General features: G+C 40.3%; 1 long non-coding RNA gene across 1 annotated transcript; it reads left to right on the top strand.

Annotated features, from left to right (window-relative positions):
* The first annotated feature begins 9833 nt into the window (after positions 1-9833).
* LOC136009279 (uncharacterized) lies at positions 9834-22933 on the top strand. Its single transcript, XR_010610459.1, has 3 exons — positions 9834-9916; positions 19707-19765; positions 22219-22933. It is a non-coding gene; the product is annotated as an uncharacterized LOC136009279 (long non-coding RNA).
* Positions 22934-23285: the final 352 nt, after the last annotated feature.

Below are 23285 nucleotides of genomic sequence, written 5' to 3'. Positions count from 1 at the left end.
TGACTTTTTTATGTTTAGTGTTATACTGCATAGGCATAAACACAATGTTCCAATTTAATCTAAACAATCGTAGGGCCTTCATTTATGAAGAACTGTGAGAAAGTCTGACAAGAAAGGTTCAAGGGAAAGTGGATGAAACCAGCCCTGAAATCTCCCAGCATATCTAAACTTGTCAGTAATTAAATTCAGAAACTGCTGGAATCCTTTAGAAGTTGAGAGGTTGGGGGAATATTTAATTTTTCTCCCTTAGTGGATTGATTACTATGGTATTTCTGTTACATGTGAAGAAGTCAGCCCCTATGTAAATAAGCCAAAATGCTCCAGGGCTTCTTTGAAGAAACCTTGAGTCTTGTTAATGTGTGGTTTAACAGAGAGAGTGAGAGAGGCTATAGGAGGGCATAATGTTTAGGTTTTGGCATTGTAAATGGGAAGTCAGGCATGTGAATTTCTCCTTGCAGAGAGATGACAAGGTAAGCTTATTTGCTAAATACCTTTCACAAGTAAGCTCATGAGAAGCTGAGCCTATCATTCTCATTCCACGTCAAGAGGCAGGATGAAGGAAAGAGCCAAATATCACCTAGTAACATGAGACATAAGGCCTACCTGCCCCCAAAATGTTTCTAATACTGGTTAACTCATATCTAAATGTAGCTGGAAAGAAAGCTGTGTTCTTCATCTGGGTTAGCAGCTTTTCCTGAGCCCATGAAACATGTCAGATCAGGTCTGCAATAATGCCTGAAGGAAAGCAAGGTCTACTAATGCAAACCTTAGTTTTTCCTGTTGTGTAATCTATCATAATTAAATACATGCATTTATTTTTGAAAGCTCTACCTGAAATCTCATTCTGGTTTTGATAGAATTCAAGTAAAATTCATTCTGATGTAAAGTACCAGATATTAAAATTAAGCCTATCCCAAACTTTGCCTTTTTCTCCAAGTCTATTCCTCATAGTCATTATTCTTCTCGAGTGCAAAAGACATTTTTGACTGAAGTGAAAATTCTTCATGTTCTGGTTTTAATTTTAGCATTTAATTTTTACAATATATCTAGACATGACTTCACAGAATTAATATCTTAAATTGGATGTAGCAGTGAGCTTGTTACTCTAGATCATTAGAAATATCATTACATTCTGGATAAAGCAATATTCATTATGCATGGTAACATGCAATTATATGAATGAGCAACATGGGTTGGGAAAGTAAGAAATGTGAGGAGTCTGATCAGGAGTAAAGCACATTCATATGTAACTGGTATCCTCTATAAGAGCTGTTGCTGTTTTTGCTGCTTAGACTTCTTTTATGGGAATTCTAGTTTTCAGAGAAGAGATTTTGGAAGCCAGTATCAAAAGATTTTTACTCTTTCCATCACTGAACTCTATTGATTCAGAACTGTAAAACTTTAAGAGCTAAAAAGAAAAGTCACAGAATCACAGAATCCCAAGGGTTGGAAGGGACCTAAAAAGATCATCTAGTCCAACCCCCCTGCAAGAGCAGGGTAACCTACAGTACATCACACAGGAACTTGTCCAGGCGGGCCTTGAATATCTCCAGTGTAGGAGACTCCACAACCCCCCTGGGCAACCTGTTCCAGTGCTCTGTCACTCTTACAGTAAAGAAGTTCTTCCTGATGTTAACGTGGAACTTCCTATGTTCCAGTTTACACCCATTGCCCCTTGTCCTATCACTGGATATCACTGAAAAAAGCCTAGCTCCATCATCCTGACACCTACCCTTTACATATTTGTAAACATTGATGAGGTCACCCCTCAGTCTCCTCTTTTGCAAGCTAAAGAGACCCAGCTCCCTCAGCCTCTCCTCATAAGGGAGATGTTCCACTCCCTTAATCATCTTTGTGGCTCTGCGCTGGACTCCTTCAAGCAATTCCCTGTCCTTCTTGAACAGAGGGGCCCAGAACTGGACGCAATATTCCAGATGCGGCCTCACCAAGGCTGAGTAGAGGGGGAGGAGAACCTCTCTTGACCTACTAACCACTCCCTTTCTAATGCACCCTAAGATGCCATTTGCCTTCTTGGCCACAAGAGCACATTGCTGGCTCATGGTCATCCTCCTATCCACCAGGACCCCCAGGTCCCTTTCCCCTTCACTACTTTCCAGCAGGTCAACCCCCAACCTGTACTGGTACATGGGGTTGTTCTTCCCCAGATGCAAGACTCTACACTTGCCCTTGTTAAATTTCATCAAGTTTCTCCCCGCCCAACTCTCCAGCCTGTCCAGGTCTCGCTGAATGGCAGCACAGTCCTCTGGTGTGTCAGCCACTCCTCCCAGTTTTGTGTCATCAGCAAACTTGCTGAGGGTGCACTCAGTTCCCTCATCCAGGTCATTGATGAAAATATTAAACAGCACCGGTCCCAGCACCGACCCCTGAGGAACTCCACTAGTCACAGACCTCCAGCTAGATTCTGCGCCATTGACCACAACTCTCTGCCTTCTTCCTTTCAACCAGTTCTCGATCCACCTCACTACTTGATCATCAAGCCCACACTTCCTTAGCTTATCTATGAGGATGCTGTGGGAGACAGTATCAAATGCCTTACTGAAATCAAGAAAAACTACATCTACCGCTCTACCATCATCCCTCCACCTAGTCACTTCCTCATAGAAGGCTATAAGGTTGGTCATACATGACTTCCCCCTCATAAAACCATGTTGGCTGTTCTTAATGACCCCCTCATCCTTGATATGCCTAGTGATGGAGTCAAGAATAAGTTGTTCCATCATCTTTCCAGGGATGGAGGTAAGGCTGACCGGTCTATAATTACCCGGGTCCTCCTTCTTGCCCTTCTTATAGATTGGTGTGACCTTTGCCATCCGCCAATCCTCAGGCACCTCGCCCATTTCCCACGACTTACCAAAGATGATGGAAAGTGGCCTAGCAATGACCTCCGCCAGCTCCCTCAGCACCCGTGGGTGCATTCCATCCGGACCCATCGATTTACAGATGTCCAGTTTGCATAGCTGATCCCTAACCCAATCCTCATCTACCAAAGCAAACTCCTCCTTTGTCCTGACTCCTTCTGGGGCTATAGAAATCCGGGGCCCTCGGGGAGAGTCTGCAGGAGTAAAGACAGAGGCAAAGAAGGCATTCAGCACCTCTGCCTTCTTTATATCCTCTGTCTCCAGGGTACCCACTTCGTTCAGCAGTGGGCCCAGCTCTTAGAACTTTATTTACAATTTTTCAATGCCTAATGTTCTACTCAGTGCCTGGAATCAGCTGACTAAATGACTTAAGATTCCCATGTTAAAACTAAAAAGGAAAATTCTCATCTTCATGACAATGGAAAGAATCAAATAAATGAACTCCACTGGTTTACTAGCCAGAATGATGGATCAAACATTTTAAAACCTGCAGTACTTTAAAATTTAATGCAATATATTATTTAGGAGAATATCTACTGCAATGCATCAGTAAAGGAAATGTCAATTGAGGGTGCTTTTTCCCCCCTTTCCCTCTTTTTTGTTGGCTTATAATGTACTTTTACACTCGTGTTTACAGTCAGAGCTTTGCAATTTTGCTATCCTACTACAGCAGATCATTTGAGTTATTTCTCACGGTGCTTCTTGAAGAGACAGGAATGGGGAACATTGTTCTGAAAACACGGTGAAGAACGGAACAGCCTGTATTTAGCCTTCTTTTCCACTTTTGCTGTATACCAAGTTTGGACAGAAGTCTAGATAAGGAGATTTTTCTATTTTAGCTGCCAATTCCAAAAAGAAATGCTGTATTATGCAATCAATAGAATTTCACAGTGTATATCTCTATATAAATGAATCTCTTCTGAATTATGACAGTATGCTGTGGGATACTTTTTCTTTTAAAGACAAAAGATGCTGTTGCAGGCATCCTGGCTGTTCAGATTCTTCATGTTTTATTCATGTGTTCTTCCCATCCAGGGTGGATATTAGCAGAAGATGCTGATCAAACTTCTGTACTGCTGCTCTGTTAGGGTAAGCATGGGCTATGGGCAGGGCATGGTAGGGGCATTACTGCTCCCAGCAAAGGTAGGTGCCATGGGTAGGTTGGCAGGGTTGTACTATCACTGGGCGGGCACAGTCACACTGTGCCCAAACAAGCTAAGCAGAGCGGAGCTGGGGCTGAGGACAAGGGAAAACTGGGGCTAGTGATTACCAGGTGGTCTCAGTGGCAAGAAAGGTCCTGATCAAGGAGGCATATGGCCAGGTGAGGCGCAACTATAACCCAACTGCAACATAGCTCAGGCAGAGGCCAAGGTTTAGTCTCAGCTAAAAGTAGCTCCCAGGGAAGGAGAGGCAGTGTCTGCTGAGGCTTCTTCTAGTTTTCTTCATGGCAGCTTTCAAACCAGCTGCTGTGGTCTCTCTAAGCTGGCCCTGAACTCAGGCAGCCAAAGCAGTAGGAGAAGGAGGATGTGTTTTAAGCCCTGACACTGCCTGTTTGCATGATGCCGTAAAACCAAAGTTCAGATCAAACAAAATACCAGTATCAGGTCAGATCAAAGTTGCCTCTAGCTCAGTTTGCTATAGCCAGTAATAGTTGTCTACTGCAAAGATTATAACGAAAGGACAAGCATAGAGCAGTACTTCCTTAGGGGCTTGTCTGATCTACCCTTGACCTCATAGAAAATTCTAGTATTCCTAGAATTCATTAATTTTTTTTCAACTTATCATAAATCCAGATTTCTAGCATCCTTACCTCAGTCTTAGAGCACTATACATCAAAATCTCTCTACTCCTGCTGCTCACCAAAGACATTTTTTTGGCTGTTGCTGGACTCCAGAGGGATCTCTCAGACAAATCTATTATCAACTTGTCTGACAGAGGTGGGGGAGAGGGACTCTTACTCCTTGAATATCCTGGAAAAGACATGAGCTAGATGTGGTTTCCAAATAGACAGCAATTCTTGAAAGATTTCCCTTGCATGAACTTGAGTAATATTCTCTTCAAACCAGGTAAACTTTGGGTCCATGAATTTCTCTGCCAAGGAATTCCGCTAGTTAACAACACCTAAGTGAAGCATTACTTCTATTTTGAAGCCTGCTCCTTCATGGCTTTTCAATTGCATTTAGTTCTTAAGTTAAAAGAGAAGATGAATGGTTGATCTCTATGTGCCTTCTCCCTGCTGCTTATGGTTTTAAAGACGCTTATCTTAATTCCCCAGGATTCACTCTGGGCCAAATGAGACTCCACTTAGTCATCACATCTATTAAAATTGTTTCACACTTCTAGTTATGTTTTTATTCATTTATTCCAGTACTGTTGTGTCCCTTTTAAAATGGGGAGGCACAATTACACAGCCTAGTATCTAGGGAACCCTGATGCCTTATGGTGGCATGAGGATATTCTCTGGTTTGTTCTCAGTTTTGTTCCTAATAATTGTTAACACTTAATGTGTTGCAGCCCCATGGTCTTTATCCTGAGTGCTAGTGGTTAGCTCAGAGCTGATAATTTTGTATACTAGGATTGTTCTTCCCCTTGTGTATGTATTTACATTAATCTCTACTGAACTTCATTTGTCTTTTCATTACAGTGTGCAAAGAACCTCTGCAATTTCTCACCACCATTTGTTCCTGTTCCTACTCAATATCGGTTCATATTGCCAGCAGATGTATGATAATATGAAGATGCATCTTGTCATGCATCTGCTGATAATAAATAGCAAGATGCAACTCGCTGCTCATGTCCTTTCCAGGTTGATCATCTCTGTATTGAGGAAGATATTGCCCCAACACAGATTTTTCTTGATCTTAATCATAGAATAGTTAGGGTTGGAAAGGACCTCAAGATCATCTAGTTCCAACCCCCCTGCCATGGGCAGGGACACCTCACACTAAAACATCTCACCTAAGGCTTCATCCAACCTGGCCTTGAACACTGCCAGGGATGGAGCATTCACAACCTCCCTGGTCAATCTATTTCAGTGCCTCACCACCCTAACAGCAAAGAACTTCCTCCTTATATCCAATCTAAACTTCCCCTGTTCAAGTTTTAACCCGGTACCCTTTGTCCTATCACCACAGTCGCTGATGAAGAGTCCCTCCCCAGCATCCCTATAGGCCCCCTTCAGATACTGGAAGGCTGCTATGAGGTCTCCACACAGCCTTCTCTTCTCCAGGCTGTTCTATTTTCACCATGCTTTCTGCTTCTGGACTTTTAACCAGGTGCTCAGCATTAATTGTCATGACTAATTAGTTTCCTGAAAATGTACTGGAAGGGGGACTTTTAAAAAACACCCTCCCTTTGGAAAACCATGTAGTTTTTATCAGCTGGATATACTTGCTGATGCTGTGAAGAACTTTTACACCTTTGCCAGGCAGGACCATATAAAAACTCCTGTTATTTTCTTTCCAGATACATACTGTGTTTCCACGTGTCCACTATTTCTAGTCTTTATTATAGTTTCTATTAATTTTCCCAGCACAGATATGGCCAGAGTTATAAGCCTGTAGTTCCCTTGTGAAATTTCTTTTAAAAGCTGTGTTTCTCAGTCCTCAGATGAAGGGCTAATAAAAGAGAAATTACAAACTACATTTTTTTTTCCCAGCTGTGTGCTTGAGGTCCTCTATTATTTTGGAGTGAATATCATCTTAACCCTGGTCATTTCTTGCTGGCCATTTTGCTGGTTTGTAGCTTCTGTTGTCCCTTATTTAAAACACACCCTCCAAGCTGCTTACTTAGAAAGTGGTGGTCTTTCCATTTGTATCCACAATTGGCCTTTCCTGTGGCTCTGTTTGAGATTTATTTGTGTAAAATTCTTGTCAGCTGGTGAAAACTCTCTCCTTTCTAATTAGGTCAAGGGAAAAGTCTTTAAAATTTCTCATCCAGATTATGGCCTGAGACTAAATCACACAGTAACTGACATTGCAATACAAGTTTCTACTCAATAGTCTAAATTTTGTGTTTAACCTTCTGTGCATTCTGTACAAAACATAAAGCTTGCTATGGCACTTTGTACAATCAGATAAAATGAGAACTGAATGGTTTTACTTGCAGTAGCCATGCTGGAAGGCAATAAATATTAGGTTAATTAAATTTGGTTAATCTTATCATGCCTGATGCCTAATTATATCATAAAAGGATACTGTTATGTTTTGCAGTTATATTAGTAATGGTTGTTCACACAAATGTACGGATTAGGATGTTGTAGAATTGTTTCCAAAAAGGCATCATTCTCCCTCTAAAAAGCACTGGGTAGAATATGAACAACTGGTGGGAAAAAAAGGGATAATGAAAATGGTCATTTCCTTACTGTGTTTGCACCGAATCAGTGGGTGGCATTCAGTCTTTTTCTGTCTGGAAATTCAAAGAAGTTATTATTTCCCCCCTTGGCTATTTCTAAACCTCCAGTAGTTACAAAAAATCTTTTAACAACTGAGTGGAAGTGAAGCTAGCTTGTGACTAAGTGTGCTGCTGAATTGTCAGAATACGCTGACTCTGTAGCAGCATATTCTCTGCTGTGTAGGCTCTGTAGTCCAGGGCTACCAAACGTACCCAGCTTGTGAAGCATCACGTAGATGTTGATGTTGTCTGTACTAGCAGCAGTGACAGTCATTTCTGGCTTCATCTGTGCACAGTAGGAGGAATTTCCAGTTTGCTGATTTCTTTGTTATGGCATAATGCACTACTAGTGACAGGCATAATGAGCTGGGGACTCCCAGTTGCAGGCATTTGTTTCCTACTTTCTGTTCTCATTATTTTTTATTTTTGATATCTTTTATAAAGGTCAAAGATATTGCATCTTTTAATAATTTTAGCATATAATAAGACAGAGCTCAAAGTTGTTGTTTTCCACCCTTTTTAATGTCCTGGACTTAATTTACAAAAAACCAAACTCTCTTGAGAAGTACAGACAACAAAAGCTTAAGGGATAAAATAATATCAATCAGGCTGCTAGGCTGGGTGGATCTGGGTCTGCATCTTCTCGCCACCTGGAGTTCATTAATAGCAAGTGTGTCCCATTAACAGTTGCGAAAATTGCTTGGTTAGTTAGCTTTGAAGGGAGGTTGATGTCACTTTTTAAAACAGATGTAACAGCAGCAGCAATGCTCAGGTCTTTACATTCTTTGTCATCATTTCCATCTCCAACCTGGAGGGTTGGCAGGGCTATGTAGCTGCTATTCTCATTAGAGCTAGCATGCAACTGGCAAAGACAAATGGGAAATAATTGACTTTCTGGTTTGCTTGTTCGCTTTTTACACCCCCACCCAGTGATCTGCTCTAGTTTACCCCTCAGATACTGGCATTTTCTTGCTGTTTCTAATATTCATTAAGGTCTTGTATTGTTCCTGAGATTATCAAATGGTTAGTTGTGTTCAGTCTTAATTGTGCAAATATAGGATTGCATGAAAACAATATGATTATCTGGCACTTGTAGGGCTTTCCTGCAAAAAGGGTGTATGCAAGGTTTGGACTACTAGTTGACAGCCAGGGTTGTGAAATACTTCGCATCTCATTAGTAGTTAATTGAATTTGTAAAATATATTTTGTAGTTATCATTTGTACTGCATGTAAGGACATCTTTGCAAAATAAAAATAAGTTGGGAGTAAGGAAATTTAAGAATAAAGTCTCTATTCAGTCCAGACTTGATTGCTGCACATATAAAATGTAACATAAGTTTGAATTAATAGCCACTTAGTTTTTTCTTCCTCTGATTACTGCCTCAGTGCATGAGATGGTGAAGAAATGACCGTATTTTTTCTCCTTTATCACTAGCCTTCAGTTTTCAATGCCCTTTGTTTGCTGTACGTTCCAAGCCAAGCCTGTATTAAGCAAATAATTATTAATTTCTGTGTGGCCTTTGCTGATAATAAAAACATTTCTGTGTACTTCACAAATATTTAAGTTACTGTCCCATGACCTTTGGGAGGTTGAGTTATATGACTGCCATTGTACAGGTAGAGTATTAAGCTGCGGAATACTAAGTTTATATGTGTGTGTACATATATCCAGGCAATCTTGGTGGATGCTTTAAATGCAGTTAGAGCTCTTCAGAAAGCTCCATGTCAGCTGCAGAGGCAGCTCACTGGAAATCGAGGGAACTGCAATGCTTCCTTAGTGCCCTGCAGCCAAGGACCATGGCATAGGAAAAGGATGTGCAAGTACTTGCTATAAACATTCTTTGCATGCCAACCCCAATCAGTGTCAAGGCCTAGATGCACAGAAGTGGGTAAGTATTAATATCACCCTGAGTGCAAAAACTTAAATTGCTTTATGGTGTGGCACTGGTCTTCAAACTAAAGATATGCCAAGGCCTTCCAGGACTTTGCAAAGTGTGGACTAAGGCATAGGGATATCTGAGTGGAGGAAACTGGAGTCAGAGGGAGAAAAGAGCAACAACAACAAAAAACAAACAAGGAAAAATTAAGAGAAAAAATCCAGAACTACACAGATAGCCAGGCACAGCCAAGGACCTGGAGCAGTCGCCTGAGAGAGGTCCCCTCAGTAAAATGTTCATTGGTTGGAAGGTTTGGAGCTGTGAGCAAGGAGACAATCTCTAACTCTTTGATTTTCCTGGTGTTGAAGGAAGCAGGATATTGCACATTCCTGTGCCGTATCTGGCCTGTATCAAAGGCACCTGACCCCCACGCACACACCTTCCTTTGAAGGGGCACTTTTAAGACCCTTGGGTTTGTTTTATTTAGTTTGACAGAGATGCTTGTGTTTGAAAGACTTACATGTTCAGCCATGCTCCCACCGGCCTCAGATGTGCACAGGGAATACTCATCACTACTCCAAACTGAATTTTGATGGCCTCAAGTAGCATCCGTAATAGTTTTTGGATGCAGTTGCTCTGATATTGCTTTCTGGATTATTAATTGTTTTTTTTTTTTTTTTCCCCAGAAAGATTCCCTGATAGAGAATCATCCTTATCTGGCAAGGCCGGATCCTCTAGAGAGACAGCACAGATCTTTTCCCACACAAGGTAACAGAAAAAGGTTTCTTCCTGTTGTTTTGAACAGCCACCAGAGACGGGGGAGCTGCACAATCTGTGATTACTGGGTTGCTGCACAGGTCACTCAGAGCTCAGCAGAAGCCTTTGCCTTGGTGGTGCCCAGCTATGCCTCATTTCTTCCAGCTTCCTCATTTCCCAGCCTAAGCCCTTTTGCTCCTTCCCTGCTCTGGTTCTGCTTTTCATTCAGGACGATGAGGGGTGCACTCATGCTAATATTTAAATTTGTATCAGGAAAGAACTTGTCAAGTCACTTTCCCATATATCTCCTCTTACCATGGTTTGTTTGCACTGATGATGTGTTTGGAGTATGTAGGCTAGATTCCTTCTGGAGGACATTAATATGGCAGATGTGCTCCAAGCGCCTACTCCACCACCGTACATTCAGTCAACAGACAGACATAATCTGAAGAATTATCCCCTTCCCATCCAGTAGTCTGCCCTTCTTTTTCTGCTGTGCCACACTATTTACTAACTCCTTGTCCTGTTCTCCCTATTACAGCATATATTGTAGTTCCTCTCCACTGAAATTATCAACTTCATGCCTTCCCTCAAAATTAGAAAGACCCAACTTTCAACGTTATGCTCATATGGATTAGAAAACACAATACTTTTATTCAGCATTAATGTATCAGTGGAGTTGCATCCTGTGAAATTATTCCTACTGTATAAAGTAGGAGTATGGTCTGGACTATTGTTAATTGTATATCCAGGCTGAATAAATAAAATAAGAACTCAGTAAAAACACTTTCCTAATAGCAAAACCATGTAAATCTGACTATATATATTGTCTGGACTTTGATAAGTAGGATCCGCAATTTCTAAGGCAAGGATTTTCTAAATTGTAAAGGAAGCCTTTAGAGAAACAGCTGGTTGGTCTGTCTGGGGCAGGAGGTGTGTAACATTTTTGCTTATGCAGTTAATTAAAAAAGCATCCCACTCTTCTTTACCTTGCTGTAATACACTTGGATTCTTTACTTTCCACTTGTTTTCTCCGTTTGCATTCTTTTCCCTGTGAGGGCTGACTATATTATTCCCCATTCCTTTCTTTCTCTCTGTCCCTGCAAAACAGCCTTTTGTTGTGCTGTCCTTGGATACTTCTTACGTTCAGTTTGTTTGATTATGGGATTCTTTTGAAGTTTAATTTGCAGCAGAGCATGCACATAGTCTTTGAAGTTGTGTCAAGCAGGTAATCTGGCTTCTCATTCCCTGATGGTTAGGCAGTTTTACCTTTACAAATCCCACCAACTCTGACAGTCTTAGGAATCCCTGGTATCGCAAACACAAGTTTTGAAAGACACAGCCAGGCCCATTTTGATTTAATGAGTACTCTATATAATGTATGTGTACATTCTACAGTATTTTTCAGTAAGAGTTGTTTCTTAGCAGAAAGTACTTTTGGTTTATTTACTGGTGGGGTAGTAAAATGACAGTTGTTTCATTGCAAAAATTATCATTGTAGGTGCATCTGTTTGAGAAACTGAGCGTCTTTCTCTGGAAAAGTGTTTTCCCATGTTTATTTCTAGAGATGAGGTATTTCTGTGGTGTTTGTTCATTTGTTTGTTTTAGGAGGAAAGATACCACGTTCAAGCTTTAGAAATTCAGAATTTAAATGGCCTACATCTATCACCCATAGCTCTGGTTATTCACTGATTTGTGTAAATTTGTAAATTTTGACTTAGTCATAATATCTCTGTCTATTGATAATAACTCATAATTTTCTCTTTTAGTTAGCACAAGTCATACAAGTCTCAGACTGTAATTATTATCTCTTTTCTACTATTCACCCCTGCCCTGAATTAAAAAGAATTAAGTGTCACAATCAGGGATAAATTTGTTTATATCATAGCCAGTAAACAGAAAATGTTTTAAAATGTGTATTTCCTAGATATTTTGTAACTTTGATTGTTTGATTTCTTCCTAAGAAAGATCCTTGTTCATTACAATTTGAAGTTTAAGCAGTGGAAGATATTGATCTGTCTTGTGGGCTTCATTTCAATGCAGCTTTAGGGAATTAACTATGGATTCGAAAGAGAAGTCCAGCTGCTCCTACCATTTGGCAGAAGGTGTCTGAACTGTGAAAGTGGGGGATAAATGCTGGCATTTTGAGCTGTTCTAACCTCTTGAGTAGGAATCTCCATCCATTATGAATCCCTTGGGCCAGATTCTCACCGAGGTAAACTGGCATTGTTTCCTTAGGCTCTTTGGTTCTGTGCTGACTTACTCCAGCTGGGCCTTAGATTATTTTCTCATTAAGTGGACAAAAGTAACCAAAGCATGCCTGCAGGATTCAGAACTGAAGTGCATTTCTGGAAGTACTGTCTTGCTTTAGTAGCAGCACTAATGCAATGGAGGCCCCCTGATACCCGTAGACACACTCCAAGGGGAAAGAGTGAATTAGGGTAATATATACACAGCTGTGAACTGTTGCCCGTTTGAATGAGAGGGAACTAGCTGTGCTGAATGAAGTGGAGGAACAATGAGCCTTACCAGCTGATCCTGGATCTGCCATACACTAGCACCCGTGGCCACACTGTTCTTCTGCACATTCTTTCCTGCTAACACCATCACTCCCTCAAGAATGGATCCAGATCTTTCACAGGATGGCTCCTCTGTTCCCAGCTGACCACTCCAGAAGTGTGAAAAAGCTTCCACAAGGAATAATGGTGCTTTCCAAGGTGTGAAATCATGTATAGTTTTAGTGTCTCTTTCTCATCTTCAAAACCTGCAGAAACTGGAAGCACTGAACTTCTGAGGCAGTACTATAGAAATGGTCTGAGCAATTCAGCATGTATGGCATTGATAACATTCCCTCTGGAAGGGAGGAGGGCACAATTTTGATATCTGTGACATGCTGTCTTGTCTCAGCTGGGAATAAGGCAAACTATAGGGCTTCTTCATAAAGGATCTCAGATTCTTGTGCTTCTAATGGAGTGTGAAATAAATGGGTTGGATCCTAATCCATATTAACTACTACTAAGTTCCTAGACACTGTCTTAGTACCACTAAAGCAGGCTGTCAGCTGGATGCAACCTATCTGGAAGGATTAGAAAAGCTACTGATTCTGCACAATTTAAAATAAGCCCATTGTCTTCACAAGCCTTGCTCCTTCTGTGTCCTGTACATGCTGCATGTAGAGAAGAATGTACAGTCTATATTATGTTAGAGCCTTGGCACCCCCTTCAACTAGGAAATCTTGCTGTTTCTGAGCCTGCAAATCTGGCAAAAGTGTGGAATGAAATGGTACGAGGTTGCTAATGTATGTTGCATTCAGCTTGGGTAATGACTGCATACTTGATGGAAACACATGCAAGACCTATTTAATACTAACCTTAAACAAATTCATGTTCTCTTAAAAGAAGATGGAAAGGGATATTTCAGACGTGGCACCAGAGCCTATTAACTAGGAGTTTAAAATATTTTCACTGCCAGGGGGAACACTCTCCCCAACACAGTGTTTAGAAATGCTGCCTAATTTTATTGGCTGGTCACTCACTCAAAGCGCAACCAGCATGATATGCTTTTTATTTGCTGAGTGGCCATTTTGAACTTGTCTCTGCTGATTGTATCGGGCTTTGTTTCAAGTCCCTCTTAATCCTGCAACGAACCTTTAATAAAGCTGGATTGACTTTAAGTCAGTACTTAGAAACATTAATTAAAATAAAACAGGAGCAACCAAAAGATCAAATGATCCATTGTGGTGCTGGTGGTAGTGTTTAAATCAAAGCTCTCTTCTCCACCCCTCTCCAGAAAAAAAGCAAGCCTTTGAAGACTGCAGCTGTATGACTTCCAACATGTTTTTTAAGCTGGCCTTAGGTTTTAATTACTTTTTCTGTTTTTAGTTGGCATTTTCTATATTTTGGAACAGCTGTTTGGGATGCTTCTTTTTACCCTTCTCTTCAGAAAAGCAGAGGATAAAACAGGCAAGATTGCCATGAATAGTGTGACAGGGCATGGCAAACACTGTTCTGTGTTTCGGAGAGCACAGTGTCCTGCAAAAGCTGGATATGTCCCTGGAAAGTTCTCTGTTTCCTGAGCCAAGTTGTAATAGCTAGCATATCCAGTGCTACAGCTCTGGCATTTTCTTTTTTATTATTTTTTCTGTTTCCAAGTGACCCTCCAGCAGTCTCTTTGTTGCCTTTTCCACTACCAGCTAGCAGTGTGCTTCTGCAGACAATGCAGCCTGTATAGTAACAGCGCTACACTCCCTCTTGTTCTGCTCTGCTGTGCCTTGAGCCTGCAGAAAAGCTCACTGATAGCAGAAGGAAATGCAACTTGAACAGAAATGTTAGCCTCTCTGAGGGCTGATATTAATTACCTGGTATGGTTACCCTTCAGGAGCCAGTTCAGGGACACCTGATCCTTGCTGTCAAGCTTGCTATTTCATAAGTGAATGATCTCATCAGTTGTTCTTAAAGCAATTGATCTTTAGCCTTTGTATTGTCTATCGGTTCCTGCACTCCCTTAATGTGTCAGGTTTCTGCAGCAGTTTTCCTGTACTACTTTTTTAGTTAAATACAATTGAGTATGTGAGAAACCTATCAGCTATGTTAGAGGGAAACCTGATAATCAGTAGGTAAAGCTTTGCGTCAGTGTCTTTCATTTGCTGGAACCGGCGACTTCAAAACATTTGATAGTATTACTGAAAGCAAAATGGAGGAAGAAGGGCTGTGTAATTTCCTCGAGCCTCAGCTAAGTGGAAAGGCATGGATCTGCTTTCCATGAAGGGAATATGAAGTTATATAAAACATGTGACTTCTGATGCAGGTAAGGGAGTCTTCTGGGGAGGAGAGTGAAAGATGTTGAATTTACAGCTGCTGTATTTGGGTTGCCTCTGAGCTGTGCAACCTGAAGCCCTGCAGGGGTTCACCCACCATCCGTCTCCCTCCTCCCCAAGTACCAGAGGTCCAGCCTTCAGAAAACCTACAAGGACAAACTCCCAAGGCCTCCAGTGATTTCTGAGTGTTACCACAGTATCAGATACCACTGCAGCTAGAAGCAATAGCATCAAAATGAGTACTGTTGTAAACTAGATGTGGATGTGGACTGTGCTGGACCACTTGCTTTTAGCTTTTAGCCAGTCTTACAGTCCAAAGTAGCTGCTAAGGAGTAACTGTCAAATGGATCTGTCTGGGATGATCATTTTACACTGAGAAGAAACTACATGGGTGTGGGGAGAAGGTGAGAAATGCTCCAATATCAAGCCAGACACCACTGTCACTGGAGTGGATAGGTGTTCTGTGGTTCTAGAACAGTGGATATTCTACTTTTGTTCTCTTTTATGCCCTCAGGTCTGGGGCTTTCTGGACAGGAGGAAAGGGAGAAGGGTCAGATAGACAAGAGGATATACTACTACACATTTTCTTGGTGTAAATGCAATCCTTTTTCCACTGCATTGCTTTGGACTTGGCTGTAGGAGGGACAGAGTTGTCAAAAATAATTATGGAAAAAGGTTGAGACCAGCTGCAGACTTAAAAAGATGGGTTCAAAGTAAATTATTTCTTGTACAGTAATATGGTAGCTTCTCTAGCGGGCAAAATGCTCTTCTTAATACAGTCACACAGCAATAGTCATATATACTTTTGCAAGGCACCAATCTGTTAGGTTTCCTGTTAACAGCAGTTAATTGCTTTTTGACGTAAGGCATACAAATATAGTTACCTAGTTAATCTAGTTACCTAGTTAATATCCCTCTCTCTGCCCCCTGTAACTTATTTGAAGTGTCATCAGCATTATGAAAACTTCCTGAAAATATTTCTGACTTTAAGTCTTAGAAGTCAAAAAGAGGTGATGAAAGGACAGGAGTGTAGCAGAAGAAGGAAAGAATGATGCAGAAAGGGATTAAACTCTCCCTACTACCACTTTCTCATCAGATCAGTGTAAGACAACTGACCTGAAAGGAATTTTGCAGGCTTATACCTACAGAAGATGTGACTCCTTACTTCATTTCAGTTTGCTGTATAGCATTATTTTAACTTATTTAGAAGTTGCTTTTTAAAAGTGCTGTCACAGTCTCAGAATCTGTGATAACAAAGTTATACGTGACTTAAGGAATCAAAAAACCACCAACATTCTTTTAATATAAAAAAAAATCACTTTGCTTCTTCTTTTTATTTATTTTTTATACTCTGTACTTCTATTCATAATTCTATGAATACAGTGATTTGAGCAAATTAGACATAAATCTCCTCTTAACTATTGTTATAGGAAGGTAGCTGGTGAATAATGGGCAAAGAATGTGTGGGAGCAGAAATTTGCTTTGAAAACAAAAGTTGAAAAAATAATAAAGAAGAAATAAGAACAAAAATGGCAAACTAAGTACGGTATATATAGAGATTTCTGTGAGACCTTGCCCTTTCGGTTTGTGAGGGGTTTGTTTGAAATGTGTGCTTTTACATTTCTTAAGAACTGCTTGCTTTAATGCTGTAATGACTGAAAGATAAACTTGGCCAAAACCAAATAACTCTAGTTTTTACTGGGCACACTCAAAAACCATCTGTTTGGTACAGTTCTTGACATCCTATTTTTAGTAAATCTTACTTCCAACTTGGTATTTGTGAGTAAAATCCCGGCTGGACACTGGAGTGCCATTGCCCTTTCCAGCACAGATACTCTGGAGTTAGTGTATTGTCAAATGTGCATTTTCTCTTCTGAAAACTCGTGCAACCTAAGGATGTGCCAATATTGTAGTCATTGTGGTTGACAAAGGCCTTTCCAAGATACCTTTAAAGCTATCTAACTCAAGTTGTGCTCTCCTTGTATTTGTGATGCTCTACACAGGTTATGAATCCCATCTGAGAGTCTAAGTAAACATTTGACCTACTTAGTACCCTTTGAGACTTATGATGTGGCTACTTCCTGCTTGCAGCCTCTGATCTGAGTACTCTGAAGCTGTTTCTGAAGTGTTTTTCTGGGCAGCAGGCGCTGGGGTGTAAACGTTTTCTGAATTAGAACTCTTAGTCTGTCAGTTGCTCAAAACTGCCTCTAGGCTCAACAGAAGATGTTCAGCCACCCATTCTGGTTTATTCCTCGGTTTCTTTAAAACGTGGGCGAGTTACAAGGTCTCAATAAAATGGCTGAGACCATTTCTCAGCCAAAAATGGCACATTTATTCTTTGTGACTTTACTTGTTGCCAGCAGACTTATTCATTAGGAACAAATTCCACTACCGGACAATTGTCTTTGGTTAGACCAGATAATCTTTAACGGTCCCTTCCAACCCAAACCATTCTGTGATTCTATGATTTTGTGAGCCTATGGGTATCTAGGTACTGTTGAAACACTTCATAAGGAATTAAAATGGCACTGGTCATGGTAAAGACTGCTGCTTCTGTGTGCTGAAGACACAGTTTCTTAACAACCGGAGAGAGTGACTGTTGGAAACTCACAGCAATACCTCTACTGTAAGACCCACTATCACTCAAAACATTGCAGAAGAGGAAAAGGTAGTTTAGTCTGATCTAAACCTGAGCAAGTGGGAGGCTGGAGCTTTGGACACCTAATGTTACCTTTTATGTTTGCTTCTTCTTTATCCATGAAAAAACAAGTTATTTTCTTAGAAGTCTGTACAATTTGCTTCTAATGAGGCTTCCTAATTTAAATAATTTAGAATAGGAAATGAAGGACCTCAGAGCATTTTAGTATCTGAATTTTAAAATTCATAAAGCACTTTGAAGAACAATATGTACCTTACAAATACTGCACAATAAATTTCTTCTAGGCTTAAATATCATCTATGTAATTAAACAGAGATTTTTTTTTTTATTCACTCACAATTGTTTTCAATGTCTGCGTTAATACAGTCTCTTATTTTCAATGAGAATTTAAAGTCTGTTTCTCATTTATTTGCACTGCTATTAGTGTCATTTTTACCATCAAAAGACATTCACTAGAGATTATTTATGGAAGACTGTTATTTGATAAGCAAAGAAATATTTACGAACATTCAACCCACAGCTTTCCATAAGTATGAAAACAAAGTAGACAAAATCAATATGTGACTTCTACCCTTAGCATAGTTTAGTAAGCTGTTTAGTATCACTGGCCTGGTAGAAAGTGAAAGAACAGTTTTGTTTGTTTTCCCTTTTGTTCCAGGTGCTACATGAAAAAACTATGTTATTTTAGAAACCAGGTTACTTTAATGTATGCTGTGAAGCTTAGACAGAAATGATTTTGATGTAACATAGGCCAGTTGCTACTAACATAATTTTCGGCACCGGCCAAAATCTGTCATCAGGTTGAGGAACTCAACACTTTTTCCGTGCCTCCCCCCACCCAGTCACCTGAGGAGACATAGCTTGTGTCTTGGTTCAGTGAAAAGAAAGCATAGCCAGAGAAAGAAGACAAAAAGGTTAAACCTGGCCTGGTTATCAGAGTTACCTGATTTTATCTGCTGGGTTAGCCCTGTGATGCAAATAATCAAACGTATCAAGGCATTTTTCTCCTGTGTGTTTGAAAACCTCTCTGACCAAAGTACTTATTGCTTACCAAAAGCCATACATGCTGTATGGAGAGCTCTGAAAGCAGAGAGTTGCTGGAATGCAATCAGCGGAGGGAGTGCAGAACAGTGCCCAGAGAGATAAGCACAAATATCTTGGGTTTATATTAAGAACTATTTCTGTAAAATTCATAAATCAGTCTGATCTGTGCATTGTACAAAGCCAGCAGAGTGAGCTTGAAACAAGAAAAAAAAAAAAAAAAAAAGAAAAAAAAGTAAAAGAAAAAGAAAAGAAAAAGAAAAAGAGAAGAATGAAAGGGCACAGAAGTTTTTGCTTTCTTTGATTTGGTACCTGTGAGCTTGCACTGTTTATCTAAATTCTGTACTATCTGAACGGGGCCTGAGTAATAAGCTCTCGAGTTAAGTCTGAGAATGTCACTATATCTGGCTCTGAATTTGTCTTAAAACTGTCTCAAAGTGAAACTTCCAAATGTTTCACCCACATTTCTGGTCATGTGTGGGCGAAACCCAGCAAGTAGCTAATCTGTGACAGCTATATTGAACTGAAAAGGTAAAGCTTAACAGTATTCATTTATCCTTGAGACCTTGCAGTAAGCCTGATCTGTTTTCTGCATTTTTGCCTTAGTCTGCCTTATGCCTTCTTGTGGCTTTTTCTAGTCTCCAGCTCTCATAAATCAAAAAGTAGGTTTATGTGAATGTCCCTGAGAAAATGCTCCTGCCATCTTTTTCTGTAACCTTCAAGAATCCTTGCATTGTCCTGGTAAACAAAAGATAGTAAGGAAAAATGCAGACTCAGAAACACTTGATGGCACAGAGATCCAGCTGTCTTAAATACGTGTACATTTTTGCACATCTTGGAGCATTTAGTGCATGTGAATGACCTGTCAGAAACATGCATTAGAAACACCTAGCTATAGTTAAAATCCTTGCCTCCTAATTCTGGTCCTATTTATTTAATGAGAATAACTTTCTTTCCAGCTGCCTTGAATACTGTTACTTACCAGGCTGTGATGATCCAGCGTGTGACTAGCCATCAATTACACAGCATTACTCAGACCCTGGGTGAGCAGGCTGTGGCTGATGAAAGCAAGCAGGGAAGAGTTTAGGCCAGGATGTCTCCATTCACGGGCATTACTCTTTGTCTGCATGAAACAAGTGAGACAGACTGTAATTCTGTGGCAGGTTAGTGTCCATGGAAGGGGAAGGTCGGGCCTCTTCCTGTGCATTTTATTTCTCATTTCTTGTGGGAAAGCAAGAGCCCCCTCCTGCTGCCTACATTTATTTACTAACGTCTGATTTTTGAAGGTCTTTTCGGAATCTGGAAATACCTATCTACTGTAATCCACTGTCTACCACATTAACAGGTAAGTCTGAAGAAACCAGGGGGTTGATTACCCTGGAAGCCCGTGTTTGTTGATTTTAGTTTTTGTTTTGGTTTTTTTTTAACCCAATTCTATGGATTTACTTTGTGTAATATTCGCCCCCCCCCCCCCTTTTTTTTTCCCTGCAAAATGGACATCCTAGTAAACAGCTGCAATGAGACCACATGTAGGCAAGGGACATGTGGACCAGTTAACACAAGGCAAATAGAGCTGTCCTGATTTTCAACAGGCAGCAAAGCCATCATGTGACTTGAGTACAGCTTGGAGCAGTCCCAAAGCTTCCTTGGATGAGTCAGGGCTATGTTTCTGACATGATCAAATGTCTTTCTTCCAGCATGCATTTTGCTGCTTTCACAGGCTTTCAAATGCAGTCTGCTGCTTTCTCAGGAACTGGCATAGTACCTTTTTTTCTGGTCCAAGTGTATACCTGCAGCATGGCTTCTTTGATCATGTAGCCATAGCCTCATCTAAGAGTCCCTATGACCACTTCAGCAGGACTTCTGCACCTTTCAGCTGAAAAGATTGAAACCAGTACAGCCGCATCCAGAAATAACACAATTGGTGTATTTTACAGTGGTTTTGTTAGCAGCCTCTTGATCAACATTATTTTGCTATTTTTTTCTCAAAGCACTTGAAAAAGAGGGCCTAATTTTTACTCTCCCTACTCATGCAGTGAGCTGCATGGTCCATCACAGGAGGCTGGTAAGAGGAAGAGGGCTATCCCCTTTCACCAGTGGGAAAGCTGCAGCAAAGAAAATAACAATATTTGCCCGAAGTCATGTAGGAGAACATGAGCATTAACCATTAGATTGCTCTTTCTCTTACTATGTTTTCTTGTGCTGAGTGGGAGCTTGGGAACTTTCCAGGTAACCTAGAGAATTTTCCAGGCTATTGCAGGTATGTGCCTGGAATAGGTCTGAGAGTGGTAGCAGATCATTCCAAGTACCATTTTATAGCAATAGCTTGGTCCTCGAAATTTTGGAAAATATGATGTTTTTATGGGTTCTGGTTAAAAAAAAAAAAAAAACAAAAAAAACCCCACAAAACAAAAAACAAACAAACAAAAAAAAAAACCCAACAACGACAAAAAAAGCCTCAGAAGCCTGAATCACAGGGGGCAGAGCAAAGAGCTTGCAGCAGTAGTTCTGAGGGGTCCAAATGGGCCATTCATTTCAGCAGGATAACTCAGCTGACTAGTAATGGTAATTTGAATGTCAGACTTGTTAGCAGTTTCATTCCTAATGAAAGACCTGGCTTTACGGATAGCTTTACTGGATAACTTTCCTGATAAAACCCTATTAATGGAATCACAGTTATACTAGCAAAAAAAGTGCTAGGCTTAGCATAGTTTGCAGTGGTTTGATGTGTGAAATGAGCTATACTGACAAAAGCACTTTTGGACAATATAACTGCTTCTATGGTATCCAGCAGATTTGTGCAATGGATTAAAACTAGATGGTTGAAGGGGTTATTGCCCACAACTTCAATTTAGGTCTATTTCACTACCTAGCAGCATCTGTGAGGAAGGTGCAGAGTAACACCTGGGTTTACTAATTTTAATCTTCTGTCACACGTATGTCAAAGCACCAAGGCAGGGCTTTAGGCAGCATAAGAATGTTTTTTACAAATCAGGTGCACACCTTCGGATTAAACCAGTATAACTAATCTAGCCCAAAATTTCTTATATAGCTTTATTTATAGAAGCATCCTCAAGTTTGCGTATTATACTGGCATATGATCATGTAAGTAGCATGTTTGCTTGATGTCAGAAGTGGTATTACTTCTTCCTGATAAAGAAGGAGCTAAGAAACCCATAAGAGCTACTGAATACACTCAAACTGCACCCAGGGGCTCTATCCATACAATTGTAATCTGAACATTTGTGGAGTACATCATATATAGAATCTCAAGTAAGTGAATTATATGACCTTTGCCTGTACTCTACATGGGAGGACTTGCATCTACACTGCCATTGAGATCCCACTCAGGTATTCTGATTATTTACCTACCATTGGCTAGATATGCCTGAAACTTAGAGTTAAAATGCAGAGGGGAAACTTAGGAGCAAAGCTGTTTATCAAGGGTTGCTTACATTTTCTGGTTTGGTGAAAGCAGTGTGAAACCTAGCATTACTGAGTTTGACTTCTCAGGGTAAATGTTTAGATTTTCACATCCATAGACCTGAAAGAAATCTACCTTGACCTGCTCTGTACTGAGTTTGCTCTCCAAGCTGCTTTCCGAAGAAAGTAAATTTTCTGTCTTCTGTTAGGGAAATTCATTTGATTTGTGCTTATGCTTTATGGCTGAAGTTAAGACTTTAACCCTGGTTCCCAATGCACCCTTTTGTATATATTTTATATAACACCCTAAGTCTGTTTTTCCTCCTATGCATCACAACACTGACTGAATCTAAACCATCCCTCCTTGCATCCTAGGAGCTGTTCCACCCTGCAAGCCCAGAGGTAATGCATGAATGCATTATCCTTAGACTGAAGCTAAATGGCCTCTGTACAGCTTTGCCTCTTTCCGAGCTTCTGTCAGCGTGGCTCCACAGGGACCACTTGGAAATAAGGGCCAACACTCTCCGATAATGAACAATAGTGTCACTCTCAGAAGATTACTAAGGCTGCATCACCAGGATATCATCCTGTTTCTCCACAGAGGTATAAACATTAGTCCTGGGCACACACATAATCTCAGCTAGAGTTTCCACTCCCAAGAGAAGAACTCACATATTAGGCTTTGTTACTCACCTTCAGGAAGGCATCTGTAACTTTCCTTCTTTTAAAGTGAATTCATATGTCTGAGAAAGGGGAAATACAACAAATGGCTTCATGTTTTCTAAAGCATGTCTCTTGACATTGATTATATGTGTTGCAGAGAGTGTTAAGCTTTTGCCAAAAATGATAATAGAAAGCAAATTTCTTGCTTAAACAGCCATTGAATTTAAATATAGTTTTGTTTACAGAAAGCATGATTTTAAAGCCAACTACTGTATTTTATACAGGTTTCACTGAACACTGACATTTTATTTAATATTCTTTTGTATAACAGCAGTCATGCATGAATTACAAAAACCTTTCTGAAACTGAAAGTACAGGGCTATAGTGTGCAAATGTTTGAAGTGTATGACTTCCATTAAGAATTTGTTTTGTGGGTGAAATCCTAACTGTGTTAAAATCAGCAAGGCTTTTGCCATTTGTTCCAGCAGGCTATTAAATTTTCGGCTGAGAATAGTTTACCAGATTGGGTGCAACCTTCTCAGTTTCTTTGTGGTTTTAGAGTTATGTCCAGGCAGAGCTAGACTAGATGGAGCATGGCTTTTAACTAGGAGTTTTAAAATGCTTTACTAATTCCCGTAGCAGTTGCTGTGCATGAATTAGCATTTATTACAATATAGGGGTAAGAAAATTGAATAAAATCCTCTGGTTGTCCAAGATTGCACAGAAGGAGTCACAGAATCAAGGGACAAAACTCGTATCAGTCACAAGCTCCAGCTATC

Source organism: Lathamus discolor, chromosome 2, assembly GCF_037157495.1.
Source record: "Lathamus discolor isolate bLatDis1 chromosome 2, bLatDis1.hap1, whole genome shotgun sequence".
Taxonomy (NCBI): Eukaryota; Metazoa; Chordata; class Aves; order Psittaciformes; family Psittacidae; genus Lathamus; species Lathamus discolor.
Note: the sequence above shows the minus strand (reverse complement) of the source record. Positions and strands in the feature narration are given on the sequence as shown.